General features: G+C 40.0%; 1 protein-coding gene across 7 annotated transcripts in view; it reads right to left on the reverse strand.

Annotated features, from left to right (window-relative positions):
* Positions 1–26,222, reverse strand: part of HS3ST5 (heparan sulfate-glucosamine 3-sulfotransferase 5) — a 265,381-nt gene that overhangs the window by 232,178 nt on the left and 6,981 nt on the right. For 4 of the 7 annotated variants that reach the window (XM_084623585.1, XM_084623584.1, XM_084623582.1 and 1 more), the window contains exon 2: positions 944–978. The exons of 2 other annotated variants lie outside the window; for them this stretch is intronic. The gene's annotated coding sequence lies outside the window, so the exon portion shown is untranslated. Of the gene's footprint in view, positions 1–943; positions 979–21,746; positions 21,764–26,222 lie in introns of those variants that run through there. One more of the 7 variants, XM_084623586.1, reaches the window with a different exon arrangement.

Below are 26,222 nucleotides of genomic sequence, written 5' to 3' on the forward strand. Positions count from 1 at the left end.
ACTTTATTGGCCTCTAGGTTCCATTTTCCAATGAGAACAGCAATTAGCTCCTGGTGAGCTTTGGTACCATGCCATGTCCTGACCTCCTTACCTTTCTTTCTTTCTCCAGCAAATTGCTGCCCTGCAAATTACAATTTATTTAGGGGATGTTTAGTGAAAGGAGTAGGAGTAAAACTGACAGGGGTTTCGGGTGATTCTGAAGGGAGCTGGAGGATGAGTGGGAGGCCATGTAATTGTTTGTGCTAACCTAGGTGAGCTGCAAGGACCCTGTGCTTGCATAATGATGATTTAAAAATAATCTTTTTGCATTTGGAGATGAATCAGACAAACCAATATGGCCACTTGAGAAGATAATTCTCAAAACCAAGAAGCAGGGAGCCCTGGGCTGCATGGCCACACCATCTGCTCTCATATTAGTATATGCTAATTGGTCCTACAGGCACAAAAACACCCACTAAAAAGCATAACAGACTGCAACAGCATGACTTGGACTAAAGAAAGTGACAGGATGTCCTTGTCCTCTGCTAAAAAGCTGAGAACTCCACACTGACTGGTGAGGGCACCCCAATCTGATTCCCATCCAAACCCACTAGGCGTGGGTGAGGCCAGTGCCCCCACTATCTTACTCCTCACACCACCTTGCTCTCACTTGGGATGGCTCTGACTATCTGGGAATGGTTGCACTTTGTACAATTCTGAAAATAGGCTGAAAGCCCCTATCCCCTACCACTACAGCCAGAACCTAACCCAGTCGCATGCTCAATTACATTTTGCCAATGCCCCTCTAAAGCTCCCATGGGTGCCTACCTCCCATTTGCATCCCAGATTAAGTGCCAATAACTGAAAACACACTTTTGGTCTGACAACAACCTTAAAATTTATCACAATTAAATGAATGCATATTTACATTGAACAATTGGATGTAAAAAAGACGACCACTTACTTTTTTTTGAAGGTGCACCTATTCTTTGTTGTCTCCTACAATACAAAATAAAATAGATCTGTATTTTTTATAAAAATATCTGAGCTCTACTTGTACATTGGTAACTAACAGACTCCTTTGATTGTAAAGCAATAAGTAGTATATCAGGTCAGCTCAAGGGTTTGGCTTGTATTGTGTAGTTGCTGCCCTGCATTGGGGCAGCCCAAAGCTACACTAACCAAGTGACAGCTCTGGGAAGCATTGTGTGTCAGACATAATGCCTCTCAGAGCTCCATACCACCCAGACGCAAAGTGGCTCTTGTGCCACCCTTTCAGAGAAAGTAGCTTGTGTTCTCATCTGCACTGGCCAGCTCTGCTGTTTCCTTCAGTTGTGCTCTCCATCCAATGTCACTAACCTCATCAGTACTCAAGTACTGTGATTGTTCCTGGCCCTTACATGGGGTCAGTATGGGCTGGGGTATCTTTCTCATGGAAATTTATCTATTTCCACCATACTGACATTTTGGCTTTTTACATCAAATACCATTTTATTTATCTTCTTCGAGACAGTAGCAACCAAAGGCAAAAAAAAAAAAAATTAGCATGATTTTGAGTCATCTCTTGCTTGCATACTTCAGTAATTGAGGACACTAATAATAGCAATCCACACATCTTAGCTCTGTGAGGGTGCAATTCACACCTCCACAGATCATGCACTATTGCACCCCACGCATCCTCCAGCTGGCCAATATTACTCAACAAATTGCCCCAGTCTTGTGACCAAATAATATGATGTTTATACAGTTGCTTTCATCTCCAAAGATCAGGAAGTGCTTTACAGACTGTACAAAGTACAGGATCAAGCTCCCAACACACAAATGTGTCTTCGGTGGGGTGCAATGCAGTACTCATTCTGTGCCTACAACACTGTACAACAATTCTTAGGAGGGGAAGTAAAGAAATAATTTCTTCATTTGAAACTTCAGGGGGAATTGTAGGCAGAATATATTTATCAAAATTGAAATTTGGCCAGGACACTAGAATTAACAGCCCTACACTTGCAAAGAGCGCCATACTATCTTTTTTCCAATGAAATGAAGAGATCAAGACCTTAGTTTCAATTTAGTGCCCCAACCAAAAGCCAGCACCCTCAGGCTAAGCAGTGACATAAAATACCATACAGCTATCTTGTTTCAATGCCCGTTTAAAACAAAAACCAAAAACAAAAAATGCCACATATTGAACCATCACCACTGAACTTTTTGCAGCATCTATTTTTGAATTCTGTATTAGAAGAAAAGCAAATAACTGGAAATTAAAATAATATGATAAAATGCTCCATGTAGGCCAAGTACATTTTACGGTGGATTAATACATTTTACGGTTAGTACATTACTTTAGTATGATTACTACATTTTACGGTGGATTAATACAATAGCTATTTCAACGAAACAACATATGGAGACAAAAATTATAAAATGATTATTGTAATCATGAATTGCATCAAGGTGATACTCCTTTAACACAGAAGAAGGAAAAAAAGTGTTGCAAACATTTTAAAGAACACTGAGATTGTAACATTTTATACCATGGAGTGACCAGGTGGGCTGGATAAAGGAAGTTGAAGCTGGGAATCTAATCATATTCCATACATGACAGGCGTTAATTTACTCTCAGCCAGGTTTCTTTGATGACATTGTATCTGAAACAGTCACTCATGTTCCTCTTAATTTGGATAATAAAAATGTAATGCTATTTTATTGTTAGGATTAGAAATACTTGTTACTTATGACATGACAAAGGATAATGGGGGAGCAAGGAAAGCTGAGGGAAACAGGCTAAGGACCATTATAACTGACAAGGAAGTTTCCTTCAGTAGGGAGATAGGAAGCCAGCTACAACCTCCTTCGAGACCCCAAATTTTGGAAAGAAATTTGAATTCTCAAGGTGCCTAAAGCATGTCAGAGAATGGAGAAGTATAGCTTTTTTAATATCTAGGCTGTCGTTAGTGTAAACCAAGAGGGACACTCCTTGCAAACTGGATGACTAATCAGAGATCAATGAATCTAGACAGAAGTGAGAAAGAGATAAGAGACAGTGGGACCTGGGATCCTTGGTAGCAGATAACTGATTACATCTACTCCATAGCTAACCTCTAAGCCATGTCACTAATATGAAAATACAACATGACAAAGATTGGTGATGGACATATTTGCTTTTATACACTTTATGATGGCAAGTTCCTTAGTTGTGACTTCTATGGACTCGCAGTAAGTCACAAAATTAAATGGCTCAATCGATATTTTAAAACATTATGCTACCATTTCTTAGACTCATACATTCCAAGCTCAGAAGGGATCCTCTAGTGTGTCTTCCTGTGTAACACAGGCAATAGGACTTCCCCAAAATGTTTCCCAGAGCACATCTTTTAGAAAGAGATCCAATCTCTATTTTAAAATGGTTAGAGATGAAGAATCCACCACCTTGATAACCTTGGTAAGTTGTTCTAATGGTTAACTACCCTCACTGCTAAAAATGTAGACCTTATTGCCAGCCTGAATTTGCCTCACTTCAACTTCCAGCTATTGGATCATGTTATACCATTCTCTACTAGATTAAAGATCCCATTATTAAATATTTGTTCCCCATGTAGGTACTTCTAGACTAATCAAGTCACCCCTTAGCCTTCTTTTTGTTAAGCTAAATAGACTGAAGAGCTCAAGCTCTCTCTATAAGGCAGGTTTTCAAATCCTTTAAATCATTCTCACAGCTCTTCTCTACCCCCCTCTAAAATATATCAACATCCTTCTTGATTTGTGGGCACGAGAACTGGACACAGTACTCCAGCATAAGTTGCACCAGTAACAAATAAAGCAGTTAAATAACCTCTCCACCGCTACCTGAGATTCCCATGTATGCATCCCAGTATCACAGTAGCTCTTTTGGCCAAAGTATTGCACCAGGAGCTCATATTCTGCGTATTATCCTCTATGACCCCCAAATCTTTTTCAAAATCACTGCTTCCCAGGTTAGAGCCCCCCCATCCTGTAAGTATGGGCTGTATACATTTAACCATATTAAAAACACAAGTTGGTTGCTTGTGCCCAGTTTACCAAGCGATCCAGATTTCTCTCAGTGAACTTTCCTCTTCATTATTTACCACTCCCCCAGTTTCTAGGTCATCTGCAATCTTTCAGTGATTATTTTATGCCTTCTTCCAGGTCACTGACAAAATGTTAAATAGTATAGGGCCAAGAATCAACCTCACTGGAAACACATGCTTGATGACAATTCCCCATTTACAGTTATATTTTGAGATCTATCAACTAGTCAGTTTTTAATCCATGTAATGTATGCAATGTTAATTTCATATTCTAATTTTTTCATCAAAATGTAATGCCTTACCCAGTAAAGCATTTGACTGGGCTGGTTGTGACATTATGAAAGAAGTGCCCTTCAACTTTTCTGCCATTCACACCCTGCCAGAGAGAGTCACAGTTCATTCTTGGTTTGTGGCAAAGATAGGCAAACCAGTTTTTTGTTTTTGTTCTTAATAAAGAATCATCAGCTTGAAAGTGAGCTCCAACATTGCACTGGACCTGAACTTACAAAACTATGGAATGGTTCTGATAAGGGACTTCCTCCTTCTTACCAACCGTCTCAAATCACCTTCTCCAACTTCCTCTTCTGTGACCCTCTAATAGGTATCTCAAATTAGGCACCCCAAATCAGTGGGTACTTTTGAGCTTAATATCCCTCTGCCTCAGTTCCAAACTCTAAGAACATGGATAATAATCACCCCTACATCTCACAGGGTCTGTGAAAATAAATTCATTAATTTTCCTGAAGCACTGAGATACTATAGTGAGAAGTACCATAGAAAAGCTCAGGAGGAAATTAATAATTCTGTCTTCACAGCTTAGAATAGTGTGAAGTAAATAAGGCATGGGGCCACCAACTCAAAGAAGAAAACAAAATACTGAAGAGATGCTCATTAACTGAGCACTGTCCATTCTATGCACTGAACTAGGCAGGGAGTCTACGGGGGAAAAACAGTATGTGATTATGTGATTAAAAACTGTATAATGATGCATGTGCACCAGGGGTTCAAATTAATGTTGCACAGGTAACCTATATGCTGGCATTTCCTAACTTTTGAAGTCTTTATTTAGCAACCCTAACAATCTTCTTTTAATGTAGCTTTATTTCCCCCATACAATAAGGATTACATAAACACTTTCTTCCAGTTTAGTTAAAAAGACAAGTCAAGAATTTCAAATAATGGCCACTGATCTTGGTTGCCTCAATTTTTGGGTGCCTAACTGAGGTATGAGCACTTACGAAGTGCTTCTGAAAATTTGGCTGAAATATTTACATTACGGAGACAAGCAGGTAGCACAACTGGCAAAGTATTTCATAAAATGTTTTGCACTTCACATCACAGTAAAAAAATAAAAAAGAAACATTTATTTATATACAATACAAAAAAAGATTAAGAGAACCAAAATTAGTATACTAAGTGACTCAACTGACAGCTTCAGAACTCAGAACTCCCTTTAAATTACTCCTGTTATGCTGCAAAGAAGACCACTAAACCAAAATGTAGTGTGATGGTTTATGATCTCTCCTAATAAATTTATCCTGGTTAATATGTAAGTGTGCATGTATATTTCTTCTTTATACAGAATGACAGGGACAGTATTTTGATATAATTATATTTAATGGGTTGGTCATAGTTAAAATATCAAATGTAATGGTATGTCAGAATAATCGAACAGGATTTTCTCTGCCCCATGCTGATTGGCTGTTTGTTCTAACCTTTCCCCTCCCCCTTCCTCAGTCTCTTTACTCCACCCCTGTACCTTTTATCCTCGTCTCTCCTGACCTGTCCCCCTTCCCTCTCCATTTAGCTGATCCCCTCCGAACTAAACCAAGAAATCAATAAAACCATGAAACTAACACGATGCTTACCATCAGCACAGTCTTCATTCTACTGGTGTGTTCTATCCTTTCACCTACCCTGTGCCTGTCTTGCCTATTTAGATTGTAAACTTTTGGGACCATCTACTACTGTTTGTACAGTGCCTAGCATAATGGGACCCTGTTCTTGGATGGTGCTTAGGCACTATCATAGAATCATAGAATCATCATAGAATCATAGAATATCAGGGTTGGAAGGGACCTCAGGAGGTCATCTAGTCCAACCCCCTGCTCAAAGCAGGACCAATTCCCAGTTAAATCATCCCAGCCAGGGCTTTGTCAAGCCTGACCTTAAAAACTTCTAAGGAAGGAGATTTCACCACCTCCCTAGGTAACGCATTCCAGTGCTTCACCACCCTCCTAGTGAAAAAGTTTTTCCTAATAGCCAACATAAATCTCCCCCACTGCAACTTGAGACCATTACTCCTTGTTCTGTCGTCTGCTACCACTGAGAACAGTCTAGATCCATCCTCTTTGGAACCCCCTTTCACGTAGTTGAAAGCAGCTATCAAATCCCCCCTCTTTCTTCTCTTCCGTACACTAAACATCCCCAGTTCCCTCAGCCTCTCCTCATAATTCATGTGTTCCAGTCCCCTAATCATTTTTATTGCCCTCCGCTGGACTCTTTCCAATTTTTCCACATCCTTCTTGTAGTGCGGGGCCCAAAACTGGACACAGTACTCCAGATGAGGCCTCACCAATGTCGAATAGAGGGGAATGATCACGTCCCTCGATCTGCTGGCAATGCCCCTACTTATACATCCCAAAATGCCATTGGTCTTCTTGGCAACAACAGCACACTGTTGACTCATATCCAGCTTCTCATCCACTGTAACCCCTACGTCCTTTTCTGCAGAACTGCTGCCGAGCCATTCGGTCCCTAGTCTGTAGCAGTGCATTGGATTCCTCCGTCCTAAGTGCAGGACTCTGCACTTGTCCTTGTTGAACCTCATCAGATTTCTTTTGGCCCAATCCTCCAATTTGTCTAGGTCCCTCTGTATCCTATCCCTACCCTCCAGCATATCTAGCTCTCCTCCCAGTTTAGTCTCATCTGCAAACTTGCTGAGGGTGCAATCCACACCATCCTCCAGATCATTTATGAAGATATTGAACAAAACCGGCCCCAGGACCAACCCTTGGGGCACTCCACTTGATACCGGCTGCCAGCTAGACATGGAGCCATTGATCACTACCCGTTGAGCCCAACAATCTAGCCAGCTTTCTATCCACCTTATAGTCCATTTATCCAGCCCATACTTCTTTAACTTGCTGGCAAGTTACTATACAAATTACTATTTATTAATTCATGTTTAATTACAAATATACATTTAAATGATAATCAGAAGTCATACATGTATTACAAAGTTAGTGCCTGATACTGCAAACACTCCCCAAGTGACTAAGATTGACTACCCACATGTGTGAAGTTACTCAAGTATGCTTATAGACCCTTAAAGAGTCAGTTGGCGGATTTGTCAGGGAAACATTACACTCACAAAAGAACCTATTTCCTACAAACAAAAGCTTCATTTTAGAAGAAATAAGATTTGCTAAGTGTGACAACGCCAAATGCAAAGTCTAAAATGGCAAGTAAATGCCAAGCTATGGGACACTTCTAGACCCTACACTCCTCCAAAAGCCAGGAATAGGACCTACCACCTTACTATAACCACTATACCACACTCCTCCCCCAGAGCTGGAAAACAAACATGAGACCTGTTGTCCTACTGTTGTCTAGTATATAACTAAGTGTGCATCCCCCTCTAATGGCTAGTCTACAGGAGGGTTAATGGTTATTTCTCAAGCTGTAGATGTCTGGGCTGAGGAGCCCTGTGGATGACCTGGGGAACATGGGGTCCTTATTGCTGGATGATAAAGATCCCGTTTTTCCAGTTTTCTTTAATAAAAAAATTTAGTTCACATTGTGAACAAAATCCGTAACACTTTAGACTTTGTTAATTACTGTGCCATGCACAACAAAAAACAGGTGTTCCACATTTCAATCACTGCTCACACATTTCAATTACTTGTACCACATGTTGGTAGGTTTGAGGATGGCTGTGTGAATTGATATCCATCTTTTGAGAGGGAAGCCTGTGGCTTCAGTCCCATTAAAAATGACAGAAGACAGCAGCCATCTCTAGTAGGGATTTCTCCTTCCTACTATTGATGTAATGGTGATTTTTTTACCCAAGACATGAACACCTTCAATCCCACTAGGCAACTTATGTCCCATTGAAAATCATAGTAAATGGTAGACATTCCAAATAAAGGAAAGTTATGGTCATAAAGGACAGGAAAAAACAAATAACGTTATTAAATTACAACCTAGTTTCTTCATATAAACATTCAAAAGTAACATACAATTCAGTAAGTTTCAACCAAATGGAAACTTTGAAAGATAACAAACCAGCCATTAGTTAGCAAAAGGGTTCCAAAGAAAAGGTTATACACTGGGAATACTTAAAGTTCCCATTTTAAAGTCAAACTAATTAACAGATTTATTTGAAAATTCCGCCCCCCCAAAATTGATCCTTATTCACAAGTTATATGCCGTACACGCTGTACTCTTTATCCAAAACACAGAACTTGAATTCCTGCTTAAAGTTTGGGTTTATTTTTCACTTAAATGACAGGAGCTATCAGGCCAAAAGTATAAAAATAGGTAAGTTTGTAACAAAAGGAATTAACAAAATGTGTGTCCATCATCCTGATTTCTATGGGGTCTGTTCTGCAGACACTTCTGCACATGAACAAGTTTATTCAAGAGTAGTTCTGCTGAGTGGGAGTCAATGACTAGTTGTACTTTCACTACTTGTGAAAGTAAATTTTCTCAGGTGCCTCAGCGTTTGCAGGATCAGACTCTCGGATTGTAAGCTCTTGGGGCACTGAGACATATGTGCTACAGAAATCTAAATAATAAAGCATGATGTAGTCTCCATTTCATGCTCAACATATTCCTAACATGAAGGACCAACTACACTAAATTCTGCAATATATAAGTAAATGAAAATATAGAGCAAGAGTAAATGGCTAACTTCCACAATTTACACTATTTTATGTAAAATGCACTTCCATATCTTAAACATATGGATCTTAAACATAAAAAAGAAGCTTACAAGAAGTGGAAGGTTGGACATATGACCAGGGAAGAGTATAAAAATATTGCTCGGGCATGTAGGAATGTTATCAGGAGGGCCAAATCGCACCTGGAGCTGCAGCTAGCCAGAGATGTTAAGAGTAACAAGAAGGGTTTCTTCAGGTATGTTGGCAACAAGAAGAAAGCCAAGGAATGTGTGGGCCCCTTACTGAATGAGGGAGGCAACCTAGTGACAGAGGATGTGGAAAAAGCTAATGTACTCAATGCTTTTTTTGCCTCTGTCTTCACGAACACGGTCAGCTCCCAGACTGCTGCGCTGGGCATCACAAAATGGGGAAGAGATGGCCAGCCCTCTGTGGAGATAGAGGTGGTTAGGGACTATTTAGAAAAGCTGGACGTGCACAAGTCCATGGGGCTGGACGAGTTGCATCCGAGAGTGCTGAAGGAATTGGCGGCTGTGATTGCAGAGCCATTGGCCATTATCTTTGAAAACTCGTGGCGAACCGGGGAAGTCCCAGATGACTGGAAAAAGGCTAATGTAGTGCCAATCTTTAAAAAAGGGAAGAAGGAGGATCCTGGGAACTACAGGCCAGTCAGCCTCACTTCAGTCCCTGGAAAAATCATGGAGCAGGTCCTCAAAGAATCAATCCTGAAGCACTTGCATGAGAGGAAAGTGATCAGGAACAGCCAGCATGGATTCACCAAGGGAAGGTCATGCCTGACTAATCTAATCGCCTTTTATGATGAGATTACTGGTTCTGTGGATGAAGGGAAAGCAGTGGATGTATTGTTTCTTGACTTTAGCAAAGCTTTTGACACGGTCTCCCACAGTATTCTTGTCAGCAAGTTAAGGAAGTATGGGCTGGATGAATGCACTACAAGGTGGGTAGAAAGCTGGCTAGATTGTCGGGCTCAACGGGTAGTGATCAATGGCTCCATATCTAGTTGGCAGCCAGTATCAAGTGGAGTACCCCAAGGGTCGGTCCTGGGGCCAGTTTTGTTCAATATCTTCATAAATGATCTGGAGGATGGTGTGGATTGCACTCTCAGCAAATTTGCGGATGATACTAAACTGGGAGGAGTGGTAGATACGCTGGAGGGGAGGGATAGGATACAGAAAGACCTAGACAAATTGGAGGATTGGGCCAAAAGAAATCTGATGAGGTTCAATAAGGATAAGTGCAGGGTCCTGCACTTGGGACGGAAGAACCCAATGCACAGCTACAGACTAGGGACCGAATGGCTAGGCAGCAGTTCTGCGGAAAAGGACCTAGGGGTGACAGTGGACGAGAAGCTGGATATGAGTCAGCAGTGTGCCCTTGTTGTCAAGAAGGCCAATGGCATTTTGGGATGTATAAGTAGGGGCATAGCGAGCAGATTGAGGGACGTGATCGTTCCCCTCTATTCGACATTGGTGAGGCCTCATCTGGAGTACTGTGTCCAGTTTTGGGCCCCACACTTCAAGAAGGATGTGGATAAATTGGAGAGAGTCCAGCGAAGGGCAACAAAAATGATTAGGGGACTGGAACACATGAGTTATGAGGAGAGGCTGAGGGAGCTGGGATTGTTTAGCCTGCAGAAGAGAAGAATGAGGGGGGATTTGATAGCTGCTTTCAACTACCTGAAAGGGGGTTCCAAAGAGGATGGCTCTAGACTGTTCTCAATGGTAGCAGATGACAGAACGAGGAGTAATGGTCTCAAGTTGCAGTGGGGGAGGTTTAGATTGGATATTAGGAAAAACTTTTTCACTAAGAGGGTGGTGAAACACTGGAATGCGTTACCTAGGGAGGTGGTAGAATCTCCTTCCTTAGAGGTTTTTAAGGTCAGGCTTGACAAAGCCCTGGCTGGGATGATTTAACTGGGTCCTGCTTTGAGCAGGGGGTTGGACTAGATGACCTTCTGGGGTCCCTTCCAACCCTGATATTCTATGATTCTATGATTCTATGATATAAAGATCAGGGTTTGCTCTTGAGCTCAGTTACTGACTCTTCACTCAGGTGCCTAAGTCTTTGCAAGATCAGGACCTTAACCTTCTAAAAGATTTTATATGGGATTTCACTTAGGAGCTAGGAGTGCTGCCACCCACTGGCCAACTCAGCGACTCTGAAGATACATTGACAGGCTCCAACTAGTTGCATTCTGGCAATGATGCTTGAAAGTGAGGTAGGCCAGATGAATGGCATTTAAATAAGGGGAAAAGTGGGAAGATCCCTGCCATTCCACACACTAAATAATTTTCCAGATTAAATTTAGAGAGCACTTTATAAAGTTGTGTCATGGATCTTAGTACAAAATCTGAATTATTATACCCAAGATTTTGCTCTAGCTCATCCACAGAAGTTTCCAGACCTGGGAATTATTTCTACATTATACTTGACCTAAGGAACTGTCCCTAAAGAAAAGGAGTACTTGTGGCACCTTATGCTCAAATAAATTTGTAAGTCTCTAAGATGCCACAAGAACTCCTTTTCTTTTTGCGGATACAGACTAACATGGCTGCTATTCTGAAACCTGTCCCTAAAGAGTTCCTCTTCCAAATATCAATCCTTTCAGATGCACAAATATGAAACTAATAAGTTATTTTTTTTTAAATCAGGTGTTTCTTGCCATCCCCCCTTTTTCTTTAACATTATAATTTTATTGTGGTCCACATTAGGGCTTCCCAAAAATTTTATTTTAACATTCCTTCTAGACAGACTCAGACGGGGGGCAGAGGAAAGGTGGTGGTCCTCTTCGAAGTTCTATCCCCAAAATAAGCGCCACCCACATTTCTAACACAATACACCACTCGGTGTAGATTTGAATATTTGCAAAAAGATCATCATCCATGTTCTGAGCTTCACTGGACTTCCCCTTGGTGGGACCTGAATATATCCATGAGCTCTGCTATGTCACACTCAGGGCTTGTCTTCACTTCAGTCAACCCAGACCATGCTGCTAAGCTGACTCCCATCCACAAACAAAGCCTCTCCCAGATGCATCAGTGTTTTCAACCCAGGCTAACTGGCCTGTCCTGGCCTACATGTTAAAGCCCAAGTGCTGTACCCTACTACCTTTGCAGTGAGGACACATGTAAATCACTCCAGTACAGATAGCCCTCCAATGCCTTCCCACAGTTCCCCTGCATATCCAGGACAGACAAGTTCTCCCACAATCCATTGGGAAAAACATGGAGTGCTAAGAATCATGGGACATGCCTGAATAAGAACTACCACCTCACACAGATGAGTACAGATACAATGTGAAAGCAGTCGGAGGTGGCTCTACACTGAAGCGGCTCACATCTGAGCTAGGACAGAAGAAAGGACCATAATCTAGTCTGGCCTCTGCATAATAAAGACCGCAGAATTTCAGACAGTAATTCCTTCAGTAGAGGGAATTATTCTTCCTATGCATAAGTCTTTGCAAGATCAGGACCTTAACCTTCTAAAAGATTTTATATGGGATTTCCTAGGTGTTTTGTTGTTGTTGCTGTTGTTAAAAAGGGGAGGGGGGGAATGGGGAAAAGGAATGAAATGACAAGGAACTTCACCTCTTTAGAACTCTGAAGATTTGTCAAGTTGTAACAAAGTGGTGATAGAGTATGTGAACTCCATGATTTGGAACTACTGGATTACAAACCACTGAAATGTACTGTCCCATTTTCCTTAGGAGACCCACAGAATACCCATCTCCAATGAAGAGCTGATCAGGTACATCAGAGCATCATGCATATTGTACAAATTGTGAGCACCCTTATCTCACCCCTTTGCATACTCAATAAACTTATAAAATTAGTCACACAACATGTGCAACACAGCATTCATTTAGATACACAAAAAGATATACAAAACATGGACAGGTGCCCAGCATACAATTTTTTACAGGTCATAACTGAGTCAAACCAAAACCAAGATTTTACTAGACTACTCAAAAGCACTTCAAGTGAGGATTATTTGGATACCAAATTTCAGCTTTCTATACCCAGACATTCTGGTTACATGCCTATTCCAAAAAATGGATTGCTACTTATCCAGATTTTCCCAGGATTGTCCCTTTTTTGAGGTAGCTCTCCTGGGAAATTTGTAAGGGTTCTCAGTAAACACTGACAGCTGTCTAGTTTTATGGGCTGAGGATCATCCCATATGTCCTAGTTTGTTGTGCCTCAGAGATGGCAATCCTGTTAAAAAGGGTTGGAAGTATTTTATTTTTATAGTGAGCAATAACATTTTCAATTCTCCTTATACTAAAAGTAATGACTTGATAATTTTTCTTCAAACTTTCCAACCAAGCTCTCCTTCAGGCAGAGACCAAGTTGGAAAATTTCAGTCCAGCAGGTCAATGTTTCAGAAAGTTACAAACCATGGAAGACAGAGGTAGAACACAAATATTTGAATGTAACTGAACCAATCACTGCCACTATAATATTATGGCAGGTGAAGACAGAGCCTTACACAGCAAAAACTATGTAGAGGCAGTGGTCCTTGAAAGGAGAGAGGCTGCATGAGTAGCAGGAGAGTTTTACTCTGTCTGATTAGAGTCAATTCTCAGGGCAGAGTTGCTCATTGTGACCCAGGCATTGTTGTGCTGAGATTCCCAAAAGAATATATTGCCATGAATGCTGTTTGACCATCTCTGTTCTGGGATTGACGTACACATGTAAATAAAAATAAGTTACACTTAGAATACACTGTGGCTCAGCGCCACTCATTTCTTTGCAATTGGGAAGCTAACCCACAGCGTCCTGGTCATCTGCTACTGCTTAGCAGAGGGGCAACAATGGTGTCAGAATGGCTTCTCTGTCGGTCAAGCAACAGTTTTAAATTTTGTGTGGTTCGAGTGGATTTGCGTTAATTAACCATACTAAGTCAGAATTCTAACAGACTCATAGTGACACTGCAAATCTCTCTAAATACATGCCAAAAACCATACACAAACAGTTGTTAATTAATCGACAGCACAATTATATAATCTCATTAGTATTTGCATATTTCAGTCACAAAAAGGGCAATATTTCACTCTGTTAATTAGTCAGGGTTTCCCCCCTATGAATGGAACAAATACTAAGTTACTGATTAATCTAATTTTGAGATGGGTGATTTTATGCTGTAACAGAACAATTTGTGATAGGGTGGATTTTTTTGCATGGAGTAACTTGTAATTTTGTTATTTTCTTCTTATGAAATTCCAGGTGAAACTGGGGAGAGAGAGTTTGCAGCATGGTTTATGCTTTATCTTTATCCTTGAGAGATTCGACTAAGCAAAGAATTGAGAGGGATCACTCACAGTGAGGAGAGCTAGTAATATAGTCCTTCATTAAGGGAAGGCCTGAATCTATTAAACAACAATGACATTTGCAGTCACCCCAAGAGAGATATAGTCCGCATGCAACTCCCAGAAGGAATGAAGAACCCTTCTCTCCAATTAAGTGTCACTTTGATCCTTATTGCATCAAGGGTGGGTCTCAAGGCAAGGTAATGGACAACTAATTAAGCAGAATAGACTTAAAGAGTGTCTAGATTCCCACATGAAGGACCTGAAGGTAGATTCCCACATGAAGGATCTGATCTCTGGAAACAGTGCTCTGGATGTGATTTCAAAAGAAACTACGTCTAATAAATATATCTTTACTTATCTTTTAGGAAAACATTTGTGGGCATTAACAAAACCTTTTAATACATTCATTCAAATCAAACAAATGTACAGGAAATGAATTATCTTCAGGTTTCCACTAATATTTTGGCCTGCAACTAATATAAAATAATCATTTATTTTTTGTACTGGGATAGCACTTGGAAGCCTTCCCCCACCCCCATCATAGATCAGGGCCCGACTGTGCCATGCACTGTACAAGAACAAAAAAGTCCCTGGTCCAAAGAGCTGACAATCTAAGACTGTACAATAAAATAAATTCTAATGACAACATCCTGCCATTATTTTAGTAAAAGAGTGGAGTCAGAGGGTTATCCAACATGCATCTAGCACAAAAGCCATCCTACGGCCGCAGGACCGACTAGCTCACAGTTGGCTAGGAGAAAATACTGCCAGGAACACTTGGCTGCTTATTTTAAAAGGAGCAGTGATGTTAACAGGAGCAGCAGTAGCACGTGTTAGCTGGTTAAAGGTCTAGATACACACCCTAGTTAGTAGACTATGCCTCTTCTACAGCGTGATGGGAGTGCTGGAGATAGGCCCTCTTCCTACTGCTTACTAGCATGCTATGCAGAGATCCTTACCTTCTGCTTACATGGGAGAGAGAGAAGAAGAGGCTTCTTCACCCTGCAGTATTCACACATAGCATAGTGCAGGATTTCACTCTATGACTGTATTGTAGTGCTCTTTGCCTGTATCAGAGCACCATCAACCTATGCCAATATCTTCATTTTAAGTTCAAGTGATGCAAAAGTGTTCTGCACCACATGATGAAACATGTCAGGCTGTCTCAATGGGGTGAATGCTGAACTGGCATGGATTTGTCGTGCCCAAGAGAGAAGTGATAAACTTAGTGGCAGCTGGTGGACTAGAGAATGTATTCCCCACATACACCCTGCTCCCTGACACACATACAAAAAGAGCAGTTAGACTGAACCAGAAGGTGTTCAATGAACAGAGAGAACTGTTTAGTTCCTTTCAAAGTCTAGTTTCAAGATAAGGAAGGTTAAATTCAGAGTGGCATGGTGCCCATTAATTGCAGGGAGTTCAGAAAAGCTCTGTTAGTAAGGCTCTGTGAAGACAGAGATAAGGATGTTAAAGGCCTCGCTAAGGACTAGTTCAGGGCAGCCTTTATTCATAACGATCAGGCAAACAGATGGCTAATGGGTTGCAATCCATGCCCAGAAGCAGTGGGGTATGTTCTGTGCCCAGAAGCTGGTTCCATTCCATGGCTGGGTGCCCACTGCAATCTGTAGGTTGGAGAGAATCAGAGGATAAAGACAACATCAAATTAGATGACAAGGCAGAGGGCCCTGAGGAGGAGACAGACACTTCAGGTCAGGCCACCCAGTAACACAATGAATTCTGGAATGGAAGAAGCTGAAGTATGAGAGGTTTCAGAGTAACAGCCGTGTTAGTCTGTATTCGCAAAAAGAAAAGGAGTACTTGTGGCACCTTAGAGACTAACCAATTTATTTGAGCATGAGCTTTCGTGAGCTACAGCTCACTTCATCGGATGCATACCGTGGAAACTGCAGCAGACTTTATATACATACAGAGAATATGAAACAATACCTCCTCCCACCCCACTGTCCTGCTGGTAATAGCTTATCTAAAGTGATCATCAAAACCTGGATTTGTGCTGGAAATGGCCCAACTTGATGATCATTTTAGATAAGCTATTACCAGCAGGACAGTGGGGTGGGAGGAGGTATTGTTTCATATTCTCTGTATGTATATAAAGTCTGCTGCAGTTTCCACGGTATGCATCCGATGAAGTGAGCTGTAGCTCACGAAAGCTCATGCTCAAATAAATTGGTTAGTCTCTAAGGTGCCACAAGTCCTCCTTTCCTTTTTTTGAAGTATGAGAAGCAGCCAAAACAGGGAGTGAAGCATGAAGAGCAGTGGCAGCACAAGCATCATAATCAGCAAACTAAAGCAGCAGGAGAAGCAACAAAAGCTGTAACTGAAGCAGCTGTGCCAGTGGGTATTATGCAAAAAAAAAGTGAGAATATTCTATTTCCCTAGTGCTAGAGGGAGGTAACCTTGCTTCCTTCCTGAATACATGTGAACAAATGAGAAAATACCATTGTGTGGGAATATGGGTCTGCACCTTTCACTTTTTCCCCCTTACAGTCTGAAGTGGGACATTTTCTATAATGGCTTTCAAACATCCTAGGATACTGGGTCAGCAGTCAAATGTAAGTCCAGTTAAAGGAACACTTAAGGTATCCAAGAAGACATAGTTAGCAATTCTAACTAGCAGACTGAGCTCAAAAGTCAGATAGTTTGTCATCCATTGGCCAGATCTGTAGTTGGTAGAAATCAGCATAGGTGCATTTAAGTCAATGGAGCTATGCCATTTTCCCATCATTTGAAAGGATCTGGCCCCTAGATTTTACAGTTAAGTGCAGACTTAAGTTATAAACACAATTGTGACTGAACCCAAGATCGTGGGTGCAAAATTAGGTGTCATGTTTCTAAAATTTGGCTTTATGAGGATGTACCACTTTAAAATACAGGTGATTGTCCAGAATATCAGGGAATAAATTTAGCTTTACTGTAATATTTTAACTGACCCCAGGGGCCCACAGACTAAAATATTAGTAGAATAAGAAGGCATCTCATGCAACATATTGAAGTGGACATTGATAATGTGGAGCATAGAGATAAGTAGATGGAAAGGATTAATGCTACCACTTTTCAACGCTCCATAGTTTCATAAAGTTGAAGACTAGAAGGAACCATCTAGTCTGATCTGTATACCACAGGTCCATTAAATTTAATCTAGATACCTCTGATTTGAGCTAGACGAAACATTTCAGTCTTCAAGAGAAACTGTGCTACAGGGACACCAAGGTGCCACTGATGCCCAAGACTCCTACTACACATTTGAAATATGCAGGCTGAAGCAATTTTGCAAAGTTGTTCCCAGATTATTTTAGAACTTGGATAATAGATGCTACAGCAGAAGCCACAAGGTTAGTTAACTAAGGTCACTGTTAGGCCTATTGCACATGGAAAGCAGTAGAGAGAGGAATATGAAACAGTGGCCATGACATTAACATAAAAAGAATGCTCAACTGGTTGGAAAAAAACCATGCTCAGAGCATAGTTGTCAATGGTTTGCTGTCAAACTGGAGGGCATATGTAATGGGGTCCTGCAGGGGTCTGTCCTGTGTTCAGTATTATTCAACATTTTCATTAGTGACTTGGATAATGGAGTGGATGGTAGGCTTATAAAAATCTGTGGATGACATCAAGCTGGAAGGGTTTGCAAGCACTTTGGAAGGACAAGATTATAATTCAGAATGACCTGGACAAGTTAGAGAGTTACTGAATTTCATCTGTGTGATAAGTGCAATGTATTTCACTTAGAAAGGAAAAAAAAATCAAATGTATAGCTACAAAATGGGGAATAACTGACTAGGTAGTAGCACTGCTGTAAAGGATCTGAGGTTCATAGGGCATCACAAATTGAAGCTGAGTCACTGTAATGCAGTTGCAAAAAAAATAGTTCGGGGTGTATGTACAGAAGTGTCGTATGTAAAACATGGGATGTAACTGCCCTGATCTACTTGGCACTGGAGAGGCTTCAGCTAGAGTAGTGTGTTCAAGTCTGGGTGCCGCACTTTAGGAAAAACGTGGACAAATTGGAAAGAGTCCAGAGAAGAGCAACAGAAGTGATAAGGTTTAGAAAACCTGATTTAATTAAGAAAGGTTAAAAAGGAGGCATATTTAGTCTTGAGAAAAGAAGAGAGTGAGGTGGGACCTGATAATAGCCCTCAAATATGTTAAGAGCTGCTGTAAAGAGAACTGTGATCAATTGTTCTCCACATCTACTGAATGTAGGACAAGTAGTATTGGGTTTAAATCTGCAGCAAGGGAGATTTAGGTTAGTTATTGGGGAAAACTTTCTAACTATAAGGATAGCTAAGGTCTGGAATAGGCTTCCAAAGAGAGTTGTGGAATCTCCATCATTGGAGGTTTTCAAGAATAGGTTGGTCAAATGCCTGTTGGGATGGTCTTGGTTTACTTGGTCCTGCCTCAGGGCAGGGGCTGGACTTGATAACTTTGAAGTCCCTTCTATCTCTACATTTCTATGATTTAATTGGTGTGCATAGTTACACCACAGTGGACAATGTTTTAAAATCAAGACAAGCTGCAGAGAGTTTTGCAGCACTATGACATAACTTTGGAGACCTATTAAAGATTTAGTCTGCATATGGCTAAGTCTTGACCAGATAGGAAGTTGAAACCATCCGAGACTGGAGTCTGTGATGGAAGCCTTGTAAACCATGGGGAGAACACTCACTATCCCAGTATGTGTGAACTGTGCAGCAACCACCAGATCTGAGGCTGGCCATAAGTTTACAGTGGCTGAGCAACTTCCTTGTACTTCTGGATAGCATGCTCTGGAGTGGACTCATGGCATCAAAAGATACTAATAAACCTAATAAAATTTACGAAACAGTCAGAAACAGGGGAAAAGGATGATGGGGAAGACACCAGAGGCATGCACGATTTCAGAGTAGGAATAAGATTCTCCTCCCGCCACACGCACGCCAATCGTGTGACTTGTTAGTTAATATGCTTCCCTCACATGAAAGGAACTCTGAACCTGTCTTTATAGTTATTTATTTTTATATATAGTTATTTATATTAATACGGTAGTCAACTTTGCAGCATAATTCTTCCTTATGTTTATACTTTTAAAAATAAACTCAATTATACTCTGTGCAGAAAGTGCATGTAATATAAAATTAATAGAACAAACCAGAAATCTATACATGGAGGTATATAATGTATTGATCACTCAATTCCATTCTCAGATTATTCTCAAGTATCTTGCAACGTGTATTATATGTTACTATGGTCTAGCATACTGCACATTATTTTGCAAACATGAGGAGTTATAACAGGCAGTGCTAAGTTTTACAAGAATGGGTCTGACTGAACTGCTTTTATGTCAGCCTTCACCTCAGCCTGCACTAACTAGAGGAAATTCCAGACACCTCTGTACTGAATAAAGGATGGAATTTTCCAACAAATCCTTCCCTCTACAAAGCCATGCTACACATCCTGTCCTAATTTGGGGAAGTTCAGAGTCAGATCTAAATTTTGCACCTTGGGCCTATCCTAGTTCTTTCCATGTGTGTATAAACAGTGGCATGGTCAGAAAGTAGAGTGCAGAGGAAGGTAGGGCAAAGGTTCCTGCTAAAGGGGCTGAAATCAGCCTAACTTAAAGGGACTGCTTTAAGTAAGGGCAACCACCCCAGCATTCTCTTTGGCCCCACTCCTGCTCCTCCCAGAACCCAGTCCCTATTTCAGTTTGTGATCATAGACAGCGAAGAGCTTCTTAGGGCACCCCAGCAAATTGCCTGTGCCAGGGGAATTCTCCCCAATCATTGTGCCATCTTTTTTACAGACCTTATAAGTCACCAGAGCAGCATACAAGGACCAGAGTGGGAAGCAGAACCATTCCTATAGTTCATATACATTTCATACATTTGTATATGTTCCTATTAACCAAATCCTAGGTAGCCATTCATTTTCACTTGTAGAGTGTTTCTGGCAGTCTGAATGAGATGACTACAAGACCCTGGTAATAGTTCACCATGAGAATTTGCAGATAAACTCCAAAGAGAAAGAATATTGAATTTAATAGAAGCTACAAGTTCACTGATACTAACTTTAAACGATACCCAAAATTGAGATCTCATGAATAGTAAAATCATAATTGAACACATTTTCTTCTTCCCCATAATGAGCTGAAAGATCTTTGTGTAATATAAACTATCTGTATATATAAAGTCTGCTGCAGTTTCCACGATATGCATCTGATGAAGTGAGCTGTAGCTCACGAAAGCTTATGCTCTAATAAATTGGTTAGTCTCTAAGGTGCCACAAGTACTCCTTTTCTATCAGCCCAGTGTTATGTATATTCCCATTATGAGTCCATTCTGCAAACCTTATAAAAGCTGAATTTCTAATAATCTCAGTGGGGATTTATGTACCTGGAAAGTTTGCAGGAGTATGAACTAAGACAAAATCCTGACATGTTCAGTGCCATGTGTGTCAAAATACATTTCACCATATAAGATTATGTATGTACACGTTTGCATTCTGTCTGAGCACAGATATTGGAACTCATGCCCTTTATTTTAATACAGATCTCAATTATTTATAAACCCTTGAAAATGAACTTGTAAATAGGATTTTAACATTGAGTACAAACTGACCTTTGTAGCATTCACTGAGCAACATAACTGTAGGTATTGAAACATGGGCAAGAAATGACTACTGTTTTTGTATATCTTCATCAGCAATCCTCTATTAATAGCTCATGTTTTCAGAATGCTGTTCGGTTTCATACAATTAGGGCTGGTCTACCCACAAAAGTTGTACTGCTTTAATGGCAGCAGTATAGTTATAGTAGTACTACCCCACAATGAGTGTGTGGATCCAGTTACAACATTATGAAAGTGCTTATACAGGTAACACTTAATCCTGTATTAGAAGCAGAATAAGCAATTTTAGTATACAGCACCTTTACACTAGTAGAACTGCATCCACTGTAATGGGTTTTATTGGTATATTGGTTTAAAAAAAATCACATCCCTAATCAATATATTTATACCAGTACAAAACTTCAGTGCAGACCAGGCTTTAGAATCAGGGCACAGATTAAGCTATGATTATTTGTTGAAATAAGAAAACAATTCCTGCAGGTCCTCTTTCTTGCGGATTTTACCCCCAATGGCTAGAGTCACCAGCAATGACTGGCCAGTTACAGTTTTCCAGCATATTTGGAATATTATTATAACTCGATTCTTAACTTTCCATATTGATCCAATGCACGGATTGTGGGGCATATGCCATGCCTTTTGGGTTTTGGGTAACAGAATCCAGAAGGCAAGATGTCTAGTTCATAGACAGCTCTTATTGGTGCACCCTAAGGACAGAGACAAACAAAGAACAAATATTACATTTTATACTGCTGGAAAAGTAAGTTACCCTGGCTCCATTCAAGCTACCTTCCAATTACTATTTAGCGTCAGGTCTTGCCTTCCCATAGATTAAATCCAGTTTAGCACTAAGAAGTCCACTCACCTCTGGCTTTGAAAGTTGGTCAGAAACAGAGCCAAGTGAAAGGATTAATCAACTCATATCCAGCCAAAAAGCAACCTAGAGGGATCATTTAGTTATTCCTCTTTCCCCAGCTGTTGTGTGGAGCCCAAGCATCCACTTCTTCCTTTCTGTTATGGAGGAAGATTTAGGATAAAATTACACCTCAGGAAGGAATTTGGAAGAGCTCATATGCTCTGTCACTAGGTGCTTAGTAGAGCTTAGCAGGAAACATCTTCCCCATCCCATGACAATTTTCCCGTCCTGAATAGAGACAAAAAGTTTATCTCAAATGTTTACGGATTGATAATCTGAAAAAAATAATTTAGATCAAGTTAACTTGTAACATTTTGTTTTCATAACTTTAAAATTAAACATTCATATATTTTACTATACATTAATTTTAAATTTAAAGTTGTTTTGAACAAAAACAACATTTTGTTAAAAAACAGCAACAACAACAACACACCACTCAAAGAGGATATGGCAAAAATTTTCAACAAGGGAACAGTTTTGGTTTTGACAACCAGCACTTTCCAACAAAAAAATGTTTAGTTAACAATTCCTGTTCAGCTTTAAGGCATGCCATTATATCTGGTTAAAAGTTTTTCGAAAGACTATTTTTATTTCAAAAAGCCACCTAAAATATATGGAAAATTTGTTTAATTCAAAACTGCAGTTTTTCAAGTAAACTAAATGTTTGTCATGAGAAAAACAAAAATATTCCATTTTTTCCTCATTGGATTTTTCTCCCAGTTTAGAAAAGGGGGTACAGAAAATAAAAGGGGGAAATGAAAACAATTTATTTTTTAAGTTTTGCTTTGTTTCACCAGAAAACAAAATTCAATGAAATGTTGTCTTGAATTTTTTCAAAGATATCATTTTTTGTTCAGTCCTACTTGACTCATCAATAAAAAGATGAAATTCACCTTTTTCTGTCCCTCTGTACCAAGCTGTGCAAGTGGATAGCAGGAAGAGTGCAGACACACCTATATAATGGGTCTCTGCACGGGCATCAAAGCAGCAAGCAGGGAAGACAATAATGCAGACTGAAGAAAGGCAAGGGAAGGAGCTGCTGAGTGATATTTACATGGATCTAGTGCCCGAACAACTATGCAGTGGTTATGGAGACGGGGCTGGAATAACAGCTGTTTCGGTTTAAACAGCAGCCCCACATTCTGATCCAGACTTGGAGGTAGAGCAGATTTCATCTGCCCAAGCACTCTGCACTCCACCCACATGGAGCCTGGACAGTTGCACTTCATGCCAGTGAGTGAATTCCTCCCTTGGAGAAGAAGTAGCATAATTAATAGTTTTTAAATGTGTGCTAGTGATGTCACCTGCTATGTACAGTTTATTACAACAGTTATCTGGCCCCACTGAAGTCAATGGGAGTTTTGCCACTGACTTCAATGAGGCAGGTTTTCACTCAAAGTCTCTTCTGCCTATGTGTAAAGTCTTTGCAATATTTGAAAGCCACAAAGACTTTTTTCTTTCAGAATAATTTGAAAAGTTCACAAAAGCAGGTATTTTAATATTTGCTTTGAAATTAGATTTTGAATCATAATTCTGGACTGCATGCTTCTGCCTACAGTATAAATAAAAGCATGTTTATTGTCTGGATAGATGGAAATGTAGAGTATTAATTACAAATCTAATTTTGCACTGGATATCAATCCTTTTGCTACAGGCATGAATATGAAATTAAGTGGTAGAAAATGTTTACCACCCCATTTTATACTACGCTTTATAATTATATAGCAGCACATAGATGAGAATGCCTGGCAATGATTCCCTATAAATTCCATTTCTGAAATCTTGCCAAAGAAAGGATCCACTCGATCCAGTCAATTGCCTTCCAGTCAATCACTGAGCCCTGCTGTTTTGTTTTACCTTCAGGAAACATTTATAGTAAATTTATTGTGCTATCATATCTTCCTTTATCTTCATTGTTTTTCCTGTCTGACATTCAGCAGATCCCTACTAGTGACAGGGAACTTAGAAGGGGGTCAAAGCAGAAACCATTTTAGATTTTGATACAAAAAAAAAACACCTTTAAAAATATAATCTGTATTAATTAGTGTCCATCAGGATTTTTAATCCACTGAATTGTCCCTTCTAACTTTTTACTTTTAAGCATTCATTCCAGCAATGCATCAGATTTGTTGTTTACTTAACAGTAGAAGCATTTTAGATCATTTTTGTATTGTTTTATTGATCTGTTACACTTATTTCATCCTGCTTATTCTCATTTTTATATAGACAGAAGTTTTTTTGTTTATGCTGTAGTAGCAAAGCTCCTAACTATAATCTTAGCTGTTCTTAGTGTTGCTTTAAAAACAATAACAACAACAAAACAAAGACAAGACAATTGATATTCATTTTGCCTTTTGATTTGTGTCCCATGGATTAACATCAGTATAAGGAAGTTCATTTGTTAGTAAAAAAGTATCAGATTCATTTAATCTTCTGCATCTCTCAGGTTTACAATCTCAGAATCATGTTTGACTCCTTCCTCTCATTCTTGCCACATATCTGGCCATCACTAAACCTTTTCACTTCTTTTCTACACGATTAACAAAACAAAACAAAAAACCAAGCCCCTCCCAATCCCCATGAAGCCTTCTTTTGTCCTGGAAGCAAAAACTCTTGTCCATACCCTTTTTATTTGCCATCTCAACTATTCAACTTCAAGTCTTCCCAAACCCTCAATCAAAATCCTTCCCCAAACCCCATTCGTGCTAATCCAGAGTGTAACAGCCAAAGTTATCTTCCTTGGTAGTCAAACAATATCAAATGCTCTTTAAATAGCTCGATTGGCTTCCCATCATTATCATTTTTTAAATTTTTGGTCTGACCTTTGAGGCCCAGTAGAATTTACCTACATAAATCATGTGCCACTCGCCCTCGGTCTCCCAGTGTTGCTAGCATCAGCACCTCCTTTGTTTCCTTCTCCCACACTCCTTTCTCCAAACCTTCTGCAGTGTTGATTCCTAAGCAAAGATCTACCTCCAAAGCTGAGTTTGCTAGGTCACCAATCTTCTCCCCCTCTATGTAATTCCTAAAGGAGTATGAAATCCTGGCTCCATTAATGTTAGTGGCTAAATTCCCATTGACTTAAGGGGGGCAGGATTTCACCATCACTTCTGTGTGGTATACATTCAACACAACTGAAAAATAATTAGTTCAGAAATGTATATATAGATATTTAAGGTAACCATTTCATCTTGCCTTTCTCTCTATTCTAGACTGTACTGTGAATGTTATTATTAACATTATTAAATGTTACTATTACATTAGTGTCTAGGGGATTTAATCATGAACCAGAGCCCCACTGTGCTGTATAAACACATAAATGATTCTTTCCTGAATGATCTTATCATCTGGGCATAAAATCAGACACACCTGGTGGAAAGAACAAACAGACCCAGGGAGCACAAGGAAACAGTAAGGTCATACTTGCCAGGGTAATAATCAGGGGGTCTCAGAAAAGCAACTGCCGAACCATTGTCAGGATGTTGTAGGCATCATGGCAGAGGAGAATTTTAAGTAGAATGAAGGAGGTGGCTTTGCACATGTTTGTGGGGGTACTCCATAATGGGCAACATGGAACAAAGAATGAAGATGATTGTTTGAAAGTTTACTACATACTGTGGGCAATAAAGTTTGGCATTGCTGACATGTCAATTAAATGTTTTAGAGAGGATAGGTAGGATGGGGATAGACTCTGAAAATGCCTTGAAAATGAAGACAAGGAGTTTGTTTGATGCAATGGCAAAAAGGAGACGATGGAGGGACACAAAGAGAGGGGTGACATGGGTCAAGTGATGAGCTAGTAAAAAGGATCCTTGCCGCAACTTTTTGGATGGATTCAGTGGGACAAGATGGGATTTGTCAGAGCCAGAGAGGAGGAGGTTGCAGTAGTTGAGACACAGGACGCGAGTTTTAGTTGTGTGGATGGAGAGGAAAGATGGATCTTAGTTGTAATGTAGGAAGCAACAGGAGCAAGGTATAGACACAGACTGGATCTTATTGATAATAAATACAAACAAAACAAAAATCAATGTATTGGTCTGATGTTTTGTGAATTCCAAAGAAAAGAGTATAGTCACGGATGCATGGTCAGAAAGTGTTATCTATCCAATGAAGCAGTGAGGTTTCTGCAAAATTCTATCCAACAAGGCCCTGATCCTGAAAAGACTTAAGCAAATGCATAATTCTACACATATGAATAGTCCTATCTAGGCTTAAGAGTACAAACTTTATCTCTGTCTGAAGAGATACATTTTTGCTTGTCTTTCCTTTGTCAGTCAGTCCCAAATCTGTTGTAAATTTAGTTCTCAGAAGCAGGAGTAAGAGAGTAGACTAAAGTGGCCTGTTCTGTAAACTAAGTAAACTTCTATTAAAACAGTATCAGTCTCAAGTGAAAAAATACTGGTAAATGGTTTAGGTTTGTTTATT

Source organism: Lepidochelys olivacea (genome assembly GCF_965140295.1).
Source record: "Lepidochelys olivacea isolate rLepOli2 genome assembly, chromosome: 3".
Classification (NCBI taxonomy): Eukaryota; Metazoa; Chordata; order Testudines; family Cheloniidae; genus Lepidochelys; species Lepidochelys olivacea.